Source organism: Oryctolagus cuniculus, chromosome 7 (assembly GCF_051225735.1).
Source record: "Oryctolagus cuniculus isolate XC-2025 breed Fujian yellow rabbit chromosome 7, ASM5122573v1, whole genome shotgun sequence".
In the NCBI taxonomy this organism is placed as follows: Eukaryota; Metazoa; Chordata; class Mammalia; order Lagomorpha; family Leporidae; genus Oryctolagus; species Oryctolagus cuniculus.
Window position 1 is genome coordinate 156,611,740 of NC_142873.1, and position 18,014 is coordinate 156,629,753.

The 18,014-nt window shown below is 55.2% G+C and overlaps 1 long non-coding RNA gene and 1 pseudogene across 1 annotated transcript; both read right to left on the reverse strand.

Moving 5' to 3' along the window:
• Window positions 1-8,188: 8,188 nt before the first annotated feature.
• On the reverse strand, window positions 8,189-13,194 carry LOC149125834 (uncharacterized). The gene is made up of 3 exons (XR_016210241.1): window positions 11,981-13,194; window positions 10,671-10,937; window positions 8,189-9,859 (listed from the first exon to the last, which is right to left on the reverse strand). It is a non-coding gene; the product is annotated as an uncharacterized LOC149125834 (long non-coding RNA).
• A 1,476-nt stretch (window positions 13,195-14,670) lies between these two features.
• Window positions 14,671-17,005, reverse strand: LOC149125835 (PRAME family member 12-like; annotated as a pseudogene).
• Window positions 17,006-18,014: the final 1,009 nt, after the last annotated feature.

The following is an 18,014-nucleotide window of genomic DNA, read 5'->3' on the forward strand; positions in this document are numbered from 1 at the left end:
TTTGCATTCTAGTCAAACTGGCTATATTTAAGTGAGAGAAAAATTAGAAGTGTTCTCTTCTCAAACTACCTCGTTGACACTATGGAAAGATGAAGGATACATACACAGAGCCAGTTGAACCCAAGAATGTGGCCTCCCAGAATGAAGTGACACAGACACAGCAGAGAAGGGCTCACCTTCGGGACTCCCTGCACTGAGAGGAGAAGGCAGCAGTCACATGAAACAAAGCAAAACGTCTTCTGACACACCATCCGGTCCCTTCGTGCACAGGTGGTGATCACAAGGTTGGGAGAACTCAAGGACGTGGCTCCCCAGAAATGTGTGTCCTCCTGGGAGACCTGGGGAAGCTCCTGGCTCCTGGCTTTGGATGGGCACCGCTCTGGCCATTGCAGCCATTTGGGGAGTGAACCAGCGGATGGAGGACCTCTCTATGTCTCTCCCTCTCACTGTCTGTAACTCTACCTCGCAAATAAAAGAAGTAAAATGTTTAAAAATTTTTTTAAAAAAATTATTTTCCTTCTTCTTCAGGGAAGAGGACGCAGACACTCAAATGTGGGAGAGCAGCGGTGTATAAACGCTTCTCCTTGGCCCAGGGAAGGAGCAAACCTGGCCAGAGGGGACCGTTCCCAGGGGCAATGCACCTGCCCCTCCTAGACAGAGCCTAGCTCCACCAGGCCCAGGACCTTCCAGATCCTTCCGATGGGCACTGTGCAAATCTCAGCCTCTTCCAGACCACGCGCAGGAAACCTGTCCTCTGCTGCTCCACAGAGACAGGCAGGGAGGAGTCTGTCCAGGTTTACCCTCGAAGCCCAGGTCTATAACCACCTTCAAGGGCAGCGAGCCCTTGTCCTTGGCCCATCCTGCCCTGCTTCCCTCGGACCCTTGGCCTTTGCTGAGTAGGAACAGACCGCTCCTGCACACCACACGTTCTAGAAGTCATGATGGGCATCCCGGAAGTCCTGCACTTGAAGCTTCCACCACCTGTGCACTACACAGGGAGGAGTCTCAGAACTTAGGCCAAGAGTGACCTGCCCAGCAGAGAGCTGACGTCACATCCTGCACAGCTGCCTCCTTGCCCACTTCCCGCCCCTTCCCCTGCCCTGTCCCCCTGTTGCCTGGCTGGGACCCCACTTCTACGAGTACCTGGAAGCACCTGGGAGAGCAGGCAGGTAAACGCCAGCTGTCGCTCAGCTGTCACAGGAAATCCTGCACAGCCACAGGGTCACCTCCTAGACTCGGTGGTGTTGTCAAGGCCCCGCTGAGCTTCTCACTGGCTCCAGCAGAGGCCCCTGGCTCACTGTGTGACCCTCCACTCCCCTGACCCATCTCTGCGCTGGACGCTAGGGGCGCTCCTTGTCAGGCTGCCCGGGTCATCCTCACCTGGGAGAAACCTTCTGGGTAAGTCAGGGTAAGTCCATCCGAGGCAGTCATTCAGGTCCATAAGCAGGGGGTCTCCATCAGGGCCCCTCAGGGAGGCAGGCGAGGGCCAGGCCTGCACCAGGCCCTGACGATCTCAGTGTGTCTCCCAGCGAGGGCCAGGGACAGCAGCCCCTCAGCCTTCCACAGGTCTGTTCCCCTCTGCTCTGCTCTGCTCTGCTCTGCCAACTCCGGGTCTGCACGGGGACCGGTGCTCACCTGCATCTGCAGGGAAAACTAACCAGGAGAGAACAGCCGGGAGAGTCATCCTCAGGCGAGCCCGAGCTCCCCATGTTCTCCTGACTGGAGCCCACTCGGGAGCCCGTCATTGCCCCTCTGCCAGCGGTGGAAGAGGAGTCCTTAGTCCATGCCCATTCCCATCTCAGCTTGGTGACCCAAAGTCCTGTCTCTCCCACTTGGCCCCAGCACGAGCGTGGTGCCACTGCCCCTCCATTTGCAACGACTGCTCCACAGACTCCTAGTCCCACACCCTGTATGCAAATCCCCAGTCTTGGAGAAAAATTTCTGATCCCCACTCAAGGCCCTCGAACAAAGGGACTGGGGATGCCACGTGTCCCAACAGAGTCTACATTCTCCTCTCCAACAAGTGACACGGCCAGGAAACTTACGCAGATGCCTCCAAATTGGTGTCACTTGTTGTCTTCTCAAAATGTTAATGAGAATCCTGAAAAGCCGTACATTACTATCACAGAGCATTAGGAGAGTCGTGAGAACACCCGGGGATGTGGATTCCCACGTACATCCCTTACACGTAGGCACATGCACCACTTCGGGCTACTAGACTGTACCCACTTGGGTCCACCGGGGTAACCCTGTCCTTACAGACTTACAAAAAGCCAACAATACTATACCTTCAAAGCTATCCTTGCCGGTGCTGTGGCACAGTGGGTTAAAAGCCCAGCCTGAAGCGCCAGCATCCCATATGGGAAACAGTTCGGGAGTCCCAGTTGCTCCACTTCCGATCCAGCTCTCTGCTATGTCCTGGGAAAGCAGTGGAAGATGACCCAAGTCCTTGGAGACCCAGAAGAAGCTCCTGGTTCCTGGCTTCAGATTGGCACAGCTCTGGCCCTTGTGGCAAATTGGGGAGTGAATTAGTGAATATGAGACCTCTTTCTCTATCTCTATCTCTCTTTCTCTCCCACTCTCTCTCTCTCTGCCTCTCTCTGTGTAACTATGACTTTCAAATAAATAAATCTTTAAAAAATAAATAAAAAGAAAAGTAGAAGAGAGAGTGCAAAGGTGAAAGCGAGTTTATTTGCAACAAAGCTCCCTCTTTCAGAAGAGGGGCCCATGGGCTGGGAACCTGTGGCCCAGCAGGGCTGGTCTCCTTGACATTGCCTCCTTCTCCTTGTCCCCTCATTTGTGACCCCTGTGTGCAGCAGGGGTCCTATTGGGCCTGGCTCCCCCGCCTTGTCCAAGAGTGAGCGGGAGGGGTCCATAATGCCACAGAGGAATGGAATTCCCAGAATTCACCCAAGGTCCTTCCACGCCTTCTAACCCTGCCCCAGGGTTCCTTCCCTCCAGCTCACCCCCAAATGGACCCAGTGGCTAGGGCTGGGCCAGGCCAAGGCCAAGGCCAGGAGCCAGGAGCCAGGAGCTGTGTCCAGGTCTCATCCCTGTGAGTGGCAGGGGCACAAACACTTGGGCCATCCTCTGCTGCTTTCCCATGGACATTAGCAGGGAGCTGGATCAGAAGTGGAACAGCTGGGACTTGAACCGGGGCCCACAGGGGAAGCCGACATCCCAGGTGGGGGCTAACTGGCCATGCCACAGCACATGGGGCAACGTTCTTTGCATTCTATTCAAACTGGCTATATTTAAGTGAGAGAAAAATCAGAAGTGTTCTCTTCTCAAACTATCTGGTTGACACTATGGGTAAATGAACGATACAGACACAGAGCTGGTTGAACCCAAGAACGTGGCCTCCCAGAATGAAGTGACAGACACAGCAGAGAAGGGCTCACCTTCGGGACTCCCTGCACTGAGAGAAGGCAGCAGTCACATGAAACAAAGGAAGACGTCTTCTGACACACCATCCGTTCCTTTCGTGCACAGGTGGTGATCACAAGGTTGGGAGAACTCAAGGACGTGGCTCCCCAGAAATGTGTGTCCTCCTGGGAGGCCTGGGGAAGCTCCTGGCTCCTGGCTTTGGATGGGCACCGCTCTGGCCATTGCAGCCATTTGGGGAGTGAACCAGCGGATGGAGGACCTCTCTCTCTCTCTCTCTCTCTGCCTCTATTCTCTTTCTGTGTAACTCTGACTTTCAAATAAATAAATAAACCTTAAAAAATATAAAAGAAAGAAAAAATGTGTGTCCTGTCTCATTTCCTGGTCTCCTTATACTCCTTGAAGTTCCCTTGACAAGCCTAAGTGCCCCGCATTGTAATCCCCGAATATTCCTGAATAAACTTGACTTTGGTAAAAGACAAAGGATTTATATGATCTGAAGAGAAACCAGAGTATTAAACTTGACTTTGAAGAGTTGGGCTCTGATGCACATTTGAGGTTGACAGATCTATGTGTATTTTTTAAACATTTCTTAAAAGATGTATTTCTTTCTTTCTTTATTGGGAAGGCAGAGTTACAGAGAGATCTTCTAACAGCAGGTTCACTCCCCAAAGGGCCACAATGGCTGACACTGTTTCCAGGGCAAAGCCAAGAGCTTCCTCTGGGCCTCCCCCACGGGAGCAGGGGCCCAAGCACTTGGCCCCTCTTTGGCTGCTTTCCCAGGCCATTAGCAGGAAGCTGGATGGAAGCGGAGTAGCGGGACTTAAACAGACGCCCATATGGGTGCCGGTGCCACTAACCCACAGCAGGGGCCTCAGTCCTGTATGTATTAACTCACTCAACAGCCACAGAAATAGCCCAGAGACAAGTGCAGAATGGGAGGAATGGTCACAGCGGCCCCATTGTGTGTCGTCCCCCAGAGCTCCTGGGTCCAAGCCTCACTGATGAGACACCTCAGTCCCGCTTTTCCCTCAGCCACTGGCAAGTTCTGAGGCTGACACTGAGCAACCAGGTGCACCGACCACGGACGTAAGGTCACGCCGAGATTCCCTTTACTTCTGCCCCTTCTTTATAGCCAAGCACCCAGGCACAACTCCCTCCCAATCCCACTCTGCACACTCGGGTCCCTCTGTCCAGCTCTAAAGGCCTAGAATCCCAGACAGCTCGTCCTCGTCCAAAGCTCCCCCTGCTGGATCAATCCTTTTCCTGCTCACTCTCAGTGGATTCCTGTCCCGCTATGAAGAGAAAAGTAGAAGAGAGAGTGCAACGGTGAAAGCAAGTTTATTTGCAACAAAACTCCCTCTTTCAGAAAAGGGGCCCCTGGTCTGGGACCCTGTGGCCCAGCAAGGCTGGTCTCCGTGACATTGTATATTCTCCTTGTCCCCTCATCTGTGACCCACTGTGTGCAACAGGGGTCCTATTAGGGCTGGCTCTCCCGCCTTGTCCACAAGGGGCTTCCCTGCCTTGTCCACAAGCGGGAGGAGTCCATAATGCCCCAGAGGAATGGAATTCCCAGAATTCACCCAAGGTCCCTCCACGCCTTCCAACCCTGCCCCAGGGTTCCTTCCCTCCAGCTCACCCCCCAAATGGACCCTGTGGCTAGGGCTGGGCCAGGCCAAGGCCAGGAGCCAGGAGCTGTGTCCAGGTCTCATCCCTCTGACTGGCAGGGGCACAAACACTGGGGTGATCCTCTGCTGCTTTTCTATGTACATTAGCAGGCAGCTGAATCAGAAGTGGAACAGCTGGGACTTGAACCAGAGCCCACAGGGAAAGCCGACATCCCAGGTGGGGGCTAACTGGCCATGCCACAGCACATGGGGCAACGTTCTTTGCATTCTAGTCAAACTGGCTATATTTAAGTGAGAGAAAAATTAGAAGTGTTCTCTTCTCAAACTACCTCGTTGACACTATGGAAAGATGAAGGATACATACACAGAGCCAGTTGAACCCAAGAATGTGGCCTCCCAGAATGAAGTGACACAGACACAGCAGAGAAGGGCTCACCTTCGGGACTCCCTGCACTGAGAGGAGAAGGCAGCAGTCACATGAAACAAAGCAAAACGTCTTCTGACACACCATCCGGTCCCTTCGTGCACAGGTGGTGATCACAAGGTTGGGAGAACTCAAGGACGTGGCTCCCCAGAAATGTGTGTCCTCCTGGGAGACCTGGGGAAGCTCCTGGCTCCTGGCTTTGGATGGGCACCGCTCTGGCCATTGCAGCCATTTGGGGAGTGAACCAGCGGATGGAGGACCTCTCTATGTCTCTCCCTCTCACTGTCTGTAACTCTACCTCGCAAATAAAAGAAGTAAAATGTTTAAAAATTTTTTTAAAAAAATTATTTTCCTTCTTCTTCAGGGAAGAGGACGCAGACACTCAAATGTGGGAGAGCAGCGGTGTATAAACGCTTCTCCTTGGCCCAGGGAAGGAGCAAACCTGGCCAGAGGGGACCGTTCCCAGGGGCAATGCACCTGCCCCTCCTAGACAGAGCCTAGCTCCACCAGGCCCAGGACCTTCCAGATCCTTCCGATGGGCACTGTGCAAATCTCAGCCTCTTCCAGACCACGCGCAGGAAACCTGTCCTCTGCTGCTCCACAGAGACAGGCAGGGAGGAGTCTGTCCAGGTTTACCCTCGAAGCCCAGGTCTATAACCACCTTCAAGGGCAGCGAGCCCTTGTCCTTGGCCCATCCTGCCCTGCTTCCCTCGGACCCTTGGCCTTTGCTGAGTAGGAACAGACCGCTCCTGCACACCACACGTTCTAGAAGTCATGATGGGCATCCCGGAAGTCCTGCACTTGAAGCTTCCACCACCTGTGCACTACACAGGGAGGAGTCTCAGAACTTAGGCCAAGAGTGACCTGCCCAGCAGAGAGCTGACGTCACATCCTGCACAGCTGCCTCCTTGCCCACTTCCCGCCCCTTCCCCTGCCCTGTCCCCCTGTTGCCTGGCTGGGACCCCACTTCTACGAGTACCTGGAAGCACCTGGGAGAGCAGGCAGGTAAACGCCAGCTGTCGCTCAGCTGTCACAGGAAATCCTGCACAGCCACAGGGTCACCTCCTAGACTCGGTGGTGTTGTCAAGGCCCCGCTGAGCTTCTCACTGGCTCCAGCAGAGGCCCCTGGCTCACTGTGTGACCCTCCACTCCCCTGACCCATCTCTGCGCTGGACGCTAGGGGCGCTCCTTGCCAGGCTGCCCAGGTCATCCTCACCTGGGAGAAACCTTCTGGATAAGTTTGGGTAAGTCCATCTGAGGCAGTCACTAATGTCGATAAGCAGGGGGTCTCCATCAGGGCCCCTCAGGGAGGCAGGCGAGGGGCAGGCCTGCACCAGGCCCTGACGATCTCAGTGTGTCTCCCAGCGAGGGCCAGGGACAGCAGCCCCTCAGCCTTCCGCAGGTCTGTTCCCCTCTGCTCTGCTCTGCTCTGCTCTGCCAACTCCAGGTCTGCACGGGGACCGGTGCTCACCTGCATCTGCAGGGAAAACTCACCAGGAGAGAACAGCCGGGAGAGTCATCCTCAGGCGAGCCTGAGCTCCCCACGTTCTCCCGACTCGGAGCCCACTCGGGAGCCCGTCATTGCCCCTCTGCCAGCGGTGGAAGAGGAGTGCTTAGTCCATGCCCATTCCCATCTCAGCTTGGTGACCCAGAGTCCTGTCTCTCCCACTTAGCCCCAGCACGAGCGTGGTGGCCACTGCCCCTCCATTTGCAATGACTGCTCCACAGACTCCTAGTCCCAACACCCTGTATGCAAATCCCCAGTCTTGGAGAAAAATTTCTGATCCCCACTCAAGGCCCTCAGACGAAGGGACTGGGGGTGCCACGGGTCCCACAGAGTCTACATTCTCCTCTCCAACAAGTGACACGGCCAGGAAACTTTACACAGATGCCCCCAAATTGGTGTCACTTGTTGTCTTCTCAAAATTTTAATGAGAGCCAGTGCCGCGGCTCACTAAGCTAATCCTCCGCCTTGCGGCGCCAGCACCCTGGGTTCTACTACCGGTGGGGGCACCGGATTCTGTCCTGGTTGCCCCTCTTCCAGGCCAGCTGTCTGCTGTGGCCAGGGAGTGCAGTGGAGGATGGCCCAAGTGCTTGGGCCCTGCCCCCCATGGGAGACCAGGAGAAACACCTGGCTCCTGCCATCGGATCAGCCCAGTGTGCCAGCCGCAGCGCGCTGGCAGTGGTAGCCATTGGAGGGTGAACCATTGGCAAAAAGGAAGACCTTTCTCTCTGTCTCTCTCTCTCTCCCGCTATCCACTCTGCCTGTCAAAAAAAAATTTTTTTAATGAGAAGCTAGAAAAGCCGTACATTACTATCACAGAGCATTTGGAGAGTCCTGAGAAACACCCGGGGATGTGGATTCCCACATACATCCCTTACACGTAGGCACATGCACCACTTTGGGCTACTAGGCTATACCGACCTGGAATCTAACGGGGTAACCCTGCCCTTACAGCCTTACAAAAAGCCAACAATACTATACCTTCAAAACTATTCTTGCCGGCGCTGTGGCACAGTGGGTTAAAATCCCAGCCTGAAAACCAGCATCCCATATGGGCATCGGTTCGAAACCCAGCCACTCCACTTCCGATCCAGCTCTCTGTTATGGCCCTGGGAAAGCAGTGGAAGATGGCCCAGGTGTTTAGACCTCTTCACCTGCATGGAGACCCCGAAAAAGCTCCTAGCTCCTGGCTTCAGATTGGCGCAGCTCTGGCCCACGCAGACAACTGGGGAGGGATTCAGTGGATGGAAGAACTTTCTCTCTCTCTCTCTCTCTCTGCCTCTCCTCTGTCAGTGTAACTCTGACTTTCAAATAATAAATCTTTAAACAGTATATAAAGAGAAAAGTAGAAGAGAGAGTGCAAAGGTGAAAGCGAGTTTATTTGCAACAAAACTCCCTCTTTCAGAAGAGGGGCCCCTGGGCTGGGAATCTGTGGCCTGGCAGGGCTGGTCTCCTTGACATTGCCTCCTTCTCCTGTCCCCTCTTCTGTGACCCCTGTGTGCAGCAGGGGTCCTATTGGGCTGGCTCCCCGCCTTGTCCAGGAGGGAGCGGGAGGGGTCCATAATGCCCCAGAGGAATGGAATTCCCAGAATTCACCCAAGGTCTCTCCACGCCTTCCAACCCTGCCCCAGGGTTCCTTCCCTCCAGCTCACCCCCACGTGGACCCAGTGGCTAGGGCTGGGCCAGGCCAAGGCCAGGAGCCAGGAGCTGTGTCCAGGTCTCATCCCTCTGAGTGCCAGGGGCACAATCACTTGGCACATCTTCTGCTGCATTCCCAGGCCATCAGCAGGCAGCTGGATGGAAGTGGAGCAGGTGGGATCACCTGGCACCCAGGTGGGATGCCAGTGCCACTAAGCCACAGAAGCGGCCTCAGTCCTGTATGTATTAACTCACTCAACAGCCACAGAAATAAGCCCAGAGACAAGTGCAGAATGGGAGGAATGGTCACAGCGGCCCCATTGCATGTCCTCCCCCAGAGCTCCTGGGTCCAAGCCTCACTGCTGAGACACCTCAGTCCCGCTTTTCCCTCAGCCACTGGCAAGTTCTGAGGCTGACACTGAGCAACCAGGTGCACCGACCACGGACGTAAGGTCACGCCGACATTCCCTTTACTTCTGCCACGTCTTTATCGCCAAGCACCCAGGCACAACTCCCTCCCAGTCCCACTCTGCACACTCGGGTCCCTCTGTCCAGCTCTAAAGGCCTGGACTCCCAGACAGCTCGTCCTCGTCCAAAGCTCCCCCTGCTGGATCAGTCCTTTTCCTGCTCACTCTCAGACAGTGGATTCCTGTCCCGCTATGATGCGCCCACCTCCTAGTGCCCAGGAGGAAGGATCTGATACACACATCAAACTAGACAGGGGCACAGAGTGGCACAGATGGGCTCCATGCTATACGTGGCCTGGTTGCTACAATCAGCACAGGGCATGCTGCTACATCAGACTTTCTTGGAGTGCTCCAACAACTGTAGAGTCGTACTTAGCTCAGTGGGGAGTTGGTGGAGCCTCCATCGGTGGGCAGTGCTCGGGGTGCCGTGGATCTCTGGAGGGCCGGATAAAGCTCTGGGGGCAACTTGTGCAACTGTGCAGTGTGGCGCAGCAGGTTCTCCAGCCAGCCATGGAGAGGTCATTCCCAGGCAGCTGAGCTTGGTGAGCTGGGAGCAGCGGCTCAGGGCAGGCAGGAGGGCATCGAGCTGGGAGTCGGTGATCTCACAGTCCAGGAAGTCCAGGGTCCTGAGGGTGGCTGCCACGGTCTCCAGCAGCACTCGGAGGGGCTCGAGACGGAGGCTGGTCAGCGGGTCGCAGCTCAGGTGCAGGTGTTTCAGCTCATGGATGTCGGGCACTGGGACAAGTGCACGAGATCCGCTTCTGAGAGGACGCAGTTGGTTATGGACAGAGCCTCCAAGGGGGCGCTCAGGCACCTGAGGACAGATAAGTGTCAGCTCTACGATGGGTGGTCCTGGAGGATGACATCTGGGTGGGAGACAGCTCTCTGTTCCTGGCCCCAAAGCCCAGGATCCCTCTGACCTCCAAGCACACTAACACCCAGGATGCTTGTCCTGCAGGTCAGCCCCCTGTAGGTTGTGTGAGGGTCAAAGGTCCACTTGGTAAACTCTCTGAAGCTCCTTTCCTAACCTGCTGAGCAGAGCACCACCTCTTTGGGTGAGACCTGCCTAGTGGGCGACAGGAATAAAAGACAAACCCAGGCAGGATGGGGCGGCATCAACTGGGGTTACCAGCCAGAAGGGCTCACTCCCATCGCTGGTCACTAACGATCAGCCACACTTCACAGTCTTCTCTCCAGAATCATGATGTCCCACACGTTAACTGCCCCACTGGGGTGGGGGAGCCAGCCACAGGCCCCGTCCTCTCACACAGGTGCTGAGTATTTTGAATCGCGTTTCTTGCGGTCCCTCCCTCAATGCCCTCTTCACTTGCCAGCGCCTCAGCCTGAATGCATTTCCTAGTGAAGACTTCACAAGCCCCCCCACCAGAGCTGACGCTCCCCTCCCCAGCACAGCATCTCCTTCTGCATCCTCCACCCCCCCTTAGCCTGATGTTTCTGGGAGACCTCACTTTACCACTGAGTGCCTACTAGATCTCCTGTTAGGTTCTGGTGTTTACACCATGGTAGCAGCACCAGCAACTGCAGGCAGGAGATACCCAAGGCGTTGCCTGTGGTCCTGGCAGTCTTAGTACAGTCCTCGTAAGTACCTCACCAGCTCTGCTTACCTGAGCACCTGATGCAGGTGGCCTTCGAGGAAGGGGACAGAGTCCATGTACAGCTCTCCAGGTGGTCCAGCAGCCGGACTGAGAGCTGAACTCAGAGCAAGATTTTCCTTCTGGGGCCGGCGTGGTGGTGCACTAGGTTAATCCTCTGCCTGCAAACGGGCATCCTGCATGGGCACCTGTGCTAGTACCAGCTGCTCCTCTTCCAATCCAGCTCTATGCTATGGCCTGGGAAAGCAGAAGATGGCCCAAGGCCTTGGGCCCCTGCACCTGCGTGGGAGACCAGGAGGAAGCTTGTAGCTCCGGCCATTGCAGCCATTTGGGGAATGAGCTAGAAGACACAAGAGCTTTCTCTATGTCTCTCCCGCTCACTGTCTGTAACTCTACCTCGCAAATAAAAAAATAAAATGTAAAAAAAAAATTTTTTTTTAATTAAAAAAAAAAAAGATTTTCCTTCTTCGGGGAACAGGAGGCAGACAGCAGATGTGGGAGAGAAGCGGTGTATGAACGCTTCTCTTGGCCCAGCGAAGGAGCAAACCTGGCCAGAGGGGACCGTTCCCAGGGGCAATGCACCTGCCCCTCCTAGACAGAGCCAGCTCCACCAGGCCCAGGACCTTCCAGATCCTTCCGATGGGAACTGTGCAAATCTTCAGCCTCTTCCAGACCACGCGCAGGAAACCTGTCCTCTGCTGCTCCACAGAGACAGGCAGGGAGGAGTCTGTCCAGGGTTTACCCTCGAAGCCCAGGTCTACAACCACCTTCAAGGGCAGCCAAGCCCTTGTCCTTGGCCCATCCTGCACTGCTTCCCTCGGACTCTTGGCCTTTGCTGAGTAGGAACAGACCGCACCTGCACACCACACGTTCTAGAAGTCATGATGGACATCCCGGAAGTCCTGCACTTGAAGCTTCCACCACCTGTGCACTACACAGGGAGGAGTCTCAGAACTTAGACCAAGAGTGACCTGCCCAGCAGAGAGCTGACGTCACATCCTGCACAGCTGCCTCCTTGCCCGCCTCCCGCCCCTTCCCCTGCCCTGTCCCCTGTTGCCTGGCTGGGACCCCACTTCTACGAGTACCTGGAAGCACCTGGGAGAGCAGGCAGGTAAACGCCAGCTGTCGCTCAGCTGTCACAGGAAATCCTGCACAGCCACAGGGTCACCTCCTAGACTCGGCGGTGTTGTCAAGGCCCTGCTGAGCTTCTCACTGGCTCCAGCAGAGGCCCCTGGCTCACTGTGTGACCCTCCACTCCCCTGACCCATCTCTGCGCTGGACGCTAGGGGCGCTCCTTGCCAGGCTGCCCAGGTCATCCTCACCTGGGAGAACCCTTCTGGGTAACTCAGGGTAAGTCCATCCGAGGCAGTCATTCAGGTCCATAAGCAGGGGGTCTCCATCAGGGCCCCTCAGGGAGGCAGGCGAGGGGCAGGCCTGCACCAGGCCCTGACGATCTCAGTGTGTCTCCCAGCAAGGGCCAGGGACAGCAGCCCCTCAGCCTTCCGCAGGTCTGTTCCCCTCTGCTCTGCTCTGCTCTGCTCTGCCAACTCCAGGTCTGCACGGGGACCGGTGCTCACCTGCATCTGCAGGGAAAACTAACCAGGAGAGAACAGCCGGGAGAGTCATCCTCAGGCGAGCCCGAGCTCCCCACGTTCTCCTGACTCGGAGCCCACTCGGGAGCCCGTCATTGCCCCTCTGCCAGCGGTGGAAGAGGAGTCCTTAGTCCATGCCCATTCCCATCTCAGCTTGGTGACCCAAAGTCCTGTCTCTCCCACTAGCCCCAACACGAGCGTGGTGGCCACTGCCCCTCCATTTGCAATGACTGCTCCACAGACTCCGAGTCCCACACCCTGCATGCAAATCCCCAGTCTTGGAGAAAAATTTCTGATCCCCACTCAAGGCCCTCGAACAAAGGGACTGGGGGTGCCACGTGTCCCAACAGAGTCTACATTCTCCTCTCCAACAAGTGACACGGCCAGGAAACTTTACGCAGATGCCCCTAAAATGATGTCATTTGTTTTCTTCTAGAAAATGTTAATGAGAATCCTGAAAAGCCCTACATTACTGTCACAGAGCATTTGGAGAGTCGTGAGAACACCCGGGGATGTGGATTCCCACGCACATCCCTTACACGTAGGCACATGCACCACTTCGGGCTACTAGGCTGTACCGACCTGGAATCTACCGGGGTAACTCTGTCCTTACAGACTTACAAAAAGGCAACAATACTATACCTTCAAAGCTATCCTTGCCGGTGCTGTGGCACAGTGGGTTAAAAGCCCAGCCTGAAGTGCCAGCATCCCATATGGGAAACAGTTCGGGAGTCCCAGTTGCTCCACTTCCGATCCAGCTCTCTGTTATGGCCTGGGAAAGCAGTGGAAGATGATCCAAGTCCTTGGAGACCCAGAAGAAGCTCCTGGTTCCTGGCTTCAGATTGGCACAGCTCTGGCCCTTGTGGCCATTGGGGAGTGAATTAGTGAATATGAGACCTCTTTCTCTATCTCTATCTCTCTTTCTCTCCCACTCTCTCTCTCTCTCTGCCTCTCTCTGTGTAACTATGACTTTCAAATAAATAAATCTTTAAAAAATAAATAAAAAGAAAAGTAGAAGAGAGAGTGCAAAGGTGAAAGTGAGTTTATTTGCAACAAAGCTCCCTCTTTCAGAAGAGGGGCCCATGGGCTGGGAACCTGTGGCCCAGCAGGGCTGGTCTCCTTGACATTGCCTCCTTCTCCTTGTCCCCTCATTTGTGACCCCTGTGTGCAGCAAGGGTCCTATTTGGCCTGGCTCCCCCGCCTTGTCCAGGAGGGAGCGGGAGGGGTCCATAATGCCCCAGAGGAATGGAATTCCCAGAATTCACCCAAGGTCCTTCCACGCCTTCTAACCCTGCCCCAGGGTTCCATCCCTCCAGCTCACCCCCAAATGACCCAGTGGCTAAGGCTGGCCCAGGCCAAGGCCAAGGCCAGGAGCCAGGAGCCAGGAGCTGTGTCCAGGTCTCATCCCTCTGAGTGGCAGGGGCACAAACACTTGGGCCATCCTCTGCTGCTTTCCTATGTACATTAGCAGGGAGCTCAATCAGAAGTAGAACAGCAGGGACTTGAACCAGGGCCCACAGGGGATGCCGACCTTGCAGGTGGAGGCTTAACTGGCCATGCCACAGCACATGGTGCAACGTTTTTTGCATTCTATTCAAACTGGCTATATTTAAGTGAGAGAAAAATTAGAAGTGTTCTCTTTCAAACTATCTGGTTGACACTATGGGTAAATGAATGATACAGACACAGAGCTGGTTGAAGCCAAGCACGTGGCCTCCCAGAATGAAGTCACAGACACAGCAGAGAAGGGCTCACCTTCGGGACTCCCTGCACTGAGAGGAGAAGGCAGGAGTCAGATGAAACAAAGGAAGACGTCTTCTGACCCACCATCCGGTCCTTTCGTGCACAGGTGGTGATCACAAGGTTGGGAGAACTCAAGGACGTGGCTCCCCAGAAATGTGTGTCCTCCTGGGAGACCTGGGGAAGCTCCTGGCTCCTGGCTTGGGATGGGCACCGCTCTGGCCATTGCAGCCATTTGGGGAGTGAACCAGCGGATGGAGGACCTCTCTCTCTCTCTCTCTCTCTCTCTCTCTCTCTGCCTCTTTTCTCTTTCTGTGTAACTCTGACTTTCAAATAAATAAATAAACCTTATAAATATAAAAGAAAGAAAGAAATGTGTGTCCTGTCTCATTTCCTGGTCTCCTTATACTCCTTGAAGTTCCCTTGACAAGCCTAAGTGCCCCGCATTGTAATCCCCGAATATTCCTGAATAAACTTGACTTTGGTAAAAGACGAAAGATTTATATGCTCTAAGAGAAACAAGAATATTAAACTTGACTTTGAAGAGTTGGGCTCTGATGCACATTTGAGGTTGACAGATCTATGTGTATTTTTTAAACATTTCTTAAAAGATGTATTTCTTTCTTTCTTTCTTTATTTTTTTGAAAGGCAGAGTTTCTGAGAGAAAGACATCTTCTATCCGCAGGTTCACTCCCCAAAGGGCCACAATGGCTGACACTGTTTCCAGGGCAAAGCCAAGAGCTTCATCTGGGTCTCCCCCATGGGAGCAGGGGCCCAATCACTTGGCCCCTCTTCGGCTGCTTTACCAGGTATTAGCAGGGAGCTGGATGGAAGTGGAGTCGAAGGGACTTCACCTGGCATCCACGTGGGATGCCGGTGCCACTAAGCCACAGCAGCGGCCTCAGTCCTGTATGTATTAACTCACTCAACAGCCACAGAAATAAGCCCAGAGACAAGTGCAGAATGGGAGGAATGGTCACAGTGGCCCCATTGTATGTCGTCCCCCAGAGCTCCTGGGTCCAAGCCTCACTGCTGAGACACCTCAGTCCCACTTTTCCCTCAGCCACTGGCAAGTTCTGAGGATGACACTGAGCAACCAGGTGCACCGGCCACGGACGTAAGGTCACGCCGAGATTCCCTTTACTTCTGCCACGTCTTTATAGCCAAGCACTCAGGCACAACTCCCTCCCAATCCCACTCTGCACACTCGGGTCCCTCTGTCCAGCTCTAAAGGCCTGGACTCCCAGACAGCTCGTCCTCGTCCAAAGCTCCCCCTGCTGGATCAATCCTTTTCCTGCTCACACTCAGTGGATTCCTGTCCCGCTATGATGCGCCCACCTCCTAGTGCCCAGGAGGAAGGCTCTGATACACACATCAAACTAGACAGGGGCACAGAGGGGCACTGAGGGGCTCCATGCTATCCGTGGCCTGGTTGCTACAATCAGCACAGGCCATGGTGCTACATCAGACTTTCTTGGAGTGCTCCAACAACTGTAGAGTCATACTTAGCTCAGTGGGGAGTTGGTGGAGCCTCCATCGGTGGGCAGCGCTCGGGGTGCCGTGGATCTCTGGAGGGCCGGATAAAGCTCCGGGGGCAACTTGTCCAACTGTGCGGTGTGGGGCAGCAGGTTCTCCAGCGCAGCCATGGAGAGGTCATTCCCAGGCAGCTGAGCTTGGTGAGCTGGGAGCAGCGGCTCAGGGCAGGCAGGAGGGCATCGAGCTGGGAGTCGGTGATCTCACAGTCCAGGAAGTCCAGGGTCCTGAGGGTGGCTGCCACGGTCTCCAGCAGCACTTGGAGGGTCTCGGGACGGAGGCTGGTCAGCGGGACACGGCTCAGGTGCAGGTGTTTCAGCTCATGGATATCAGGCACTGGGACAAGTGCACGAAATCTACTCTGAGAGGACACAGTTGGTTATGGACAGAGCCTCCAACGGGGCGCTCAGGCACCTGAGGACAGATAAGTGTCAGCTCTGGGATGGGTGGTCCTGGAGGATGATGTCAGGGTGGGAGACAGCTCTCTGATCCCGGCCCCAAAGCCCAAGACCCTCTGACCTCCAAGAACACTAACACCCAGGATGCTGGTCCTGCAGGTCAGCCCCCTTTAGGTTGTGTGAGGGTCAAAGGTCCACTTCGTAAACTCTCTGAAGCTCCTTTCCTAACCTGCTGAGCAGAGCACCACCTCTTTGGGTGAGACCTGGCTAGTGGGCGACAGGAATGAAAGACAAACCCAGGCAGGATGGAGCGGCATCAACTGGGGTTACCAGCCGGAAGGGCTCACTCCCATTGCTGGTCACAGAACCATCGGCCACACTTCACAGTCTTTCTCTCCAGAATCATGATGTCCCACACGTTAACTGCCCCACTGGGGGGCGGGAGCCAGCCACAGGCCCGTCCTCTCACACAGGTGCTGAGTATTTTGAATCGCGTTTCTTGCGGTCCCTCCCTCAATGCCCTCTTCACTTGCCAGCACCTCAGCCTGAATGCATTTCCTAGTGAAGACTTCACAAGCCCCCCCCCACCAGAGCAGACGCTCCCCTCCCCAGCACAGCATCTCCTTCTGCATCCTCCACCCCTCCTTAGCCTGATGTTTCTGGGAGACCTCACTTTACCACTACTCCAGCACAGCATCTCCTTCTGCATCCTCCACCCCTCCTAAGCCTGATGTTTCTGGGAGACCTCACTTTACCACTACTCCTGTAAGGTTCTGGTGTTTACGCCATGGTAGCAGCACCAGCAGCTGCAGGCAGGAGATACCCAAGGCGTTGCCTCTGGTCCTGGAAGTCTTTAGTACAGTCCTCATAAGTACCTCACCAGCTCTCCTTACCTGAGCATGAGTCCATGTACAGCTCTCAAAGGCGGTCCAGCTTGCGGAACTGAGAGGTGAACTCAGCCGCAATATTTTTCTTCGGGGTCCGTGCCGTTGTGCACTAGGTTAATCTTCTGCCCGCGGTGCCAGCATTCTATATGGGCACCGGTTCTAGTCCCGGCTGCTCCTCTTCCAATCCAGCTCTCTGCTGTGGCCTGGGAAAGCAGAAGATGGCCCAAGGCCTTAGTCCCCTGCACCTGCCTGGGAGACCGTGAGGAAACTCCTGGCTTCAGATCACTGCAGCTCTGGCCATTGCAGCCATTTTTGGAGTGAACCAGCGGATGGAAGACCTTTCTCTATGTCTCTCCCTCTCAATGTCTGTAACACTACATCTCAAATAAAAGAAGTAAAATCTTTAAAAAAAAGTTTTTTTAACTTAAAAAAAAAGATTTTACTCTTCTTCGGGGAAGAGGAGGCAGACACGCAGATGTGGGAGAGAAGCGGTGTATGAATGCTTCTCCTTGGCCCAGGGAAGGTGCAAACCTGGCCAGAGGGGACCGTTCCCAGGGGGCAATGCACCTGCACCTCCTAGACAGAGCCCAGCTCCACCAGGCCCAGGACCTTCCAGATCCTTCCGATGGGCACTGTGCAAATCTCAGCCTCTTCCAAACCACGCGCAGGAAACCTGTCCTCTGCTGCTCCACAGAGACAGGCAGGGAGGAGTCTGTCCAGGGTTTACCCTCGAAGCCCAGGTCTACAACCACCTTCAAGGGCAGCCGAGCCCTTGTCCTTGGCCCATCCTGCACTGCTTCCCTCGGACCCTTGGCCTTTGCTGAGTAGGAACAGACCGCGCCTGCACACCACACGTTCTAGAAGTCATGATGGACATCCCGAAGTCCTGCACTTGAAGCTTCCACCACCTGTGCACTACACAGGGAGGAGTCAGAACTTAGACCAAGAGTGACCTGCCCAGCAGAGAGCTGACGTCACATGCTGCACAGCTGCCTCCTTGCCCGCCTCCCGCCCCTTCCCCTGCCCTGTCCCCCTGTTGCCTGGCTGGGACCCCACTTCTACGAGTACCTGGAAGCACCTGGGAGAGCAGGCAGGTAAACGCCAGCTGTCGCTCAGCTGTCACAGGAAATCCTGCACAGCCACAGGGTCACCTCCTAGACTCGGCAGTGTTGTCAAGGCCCCGCTGAGCTTCTCACTGGCTCCAGC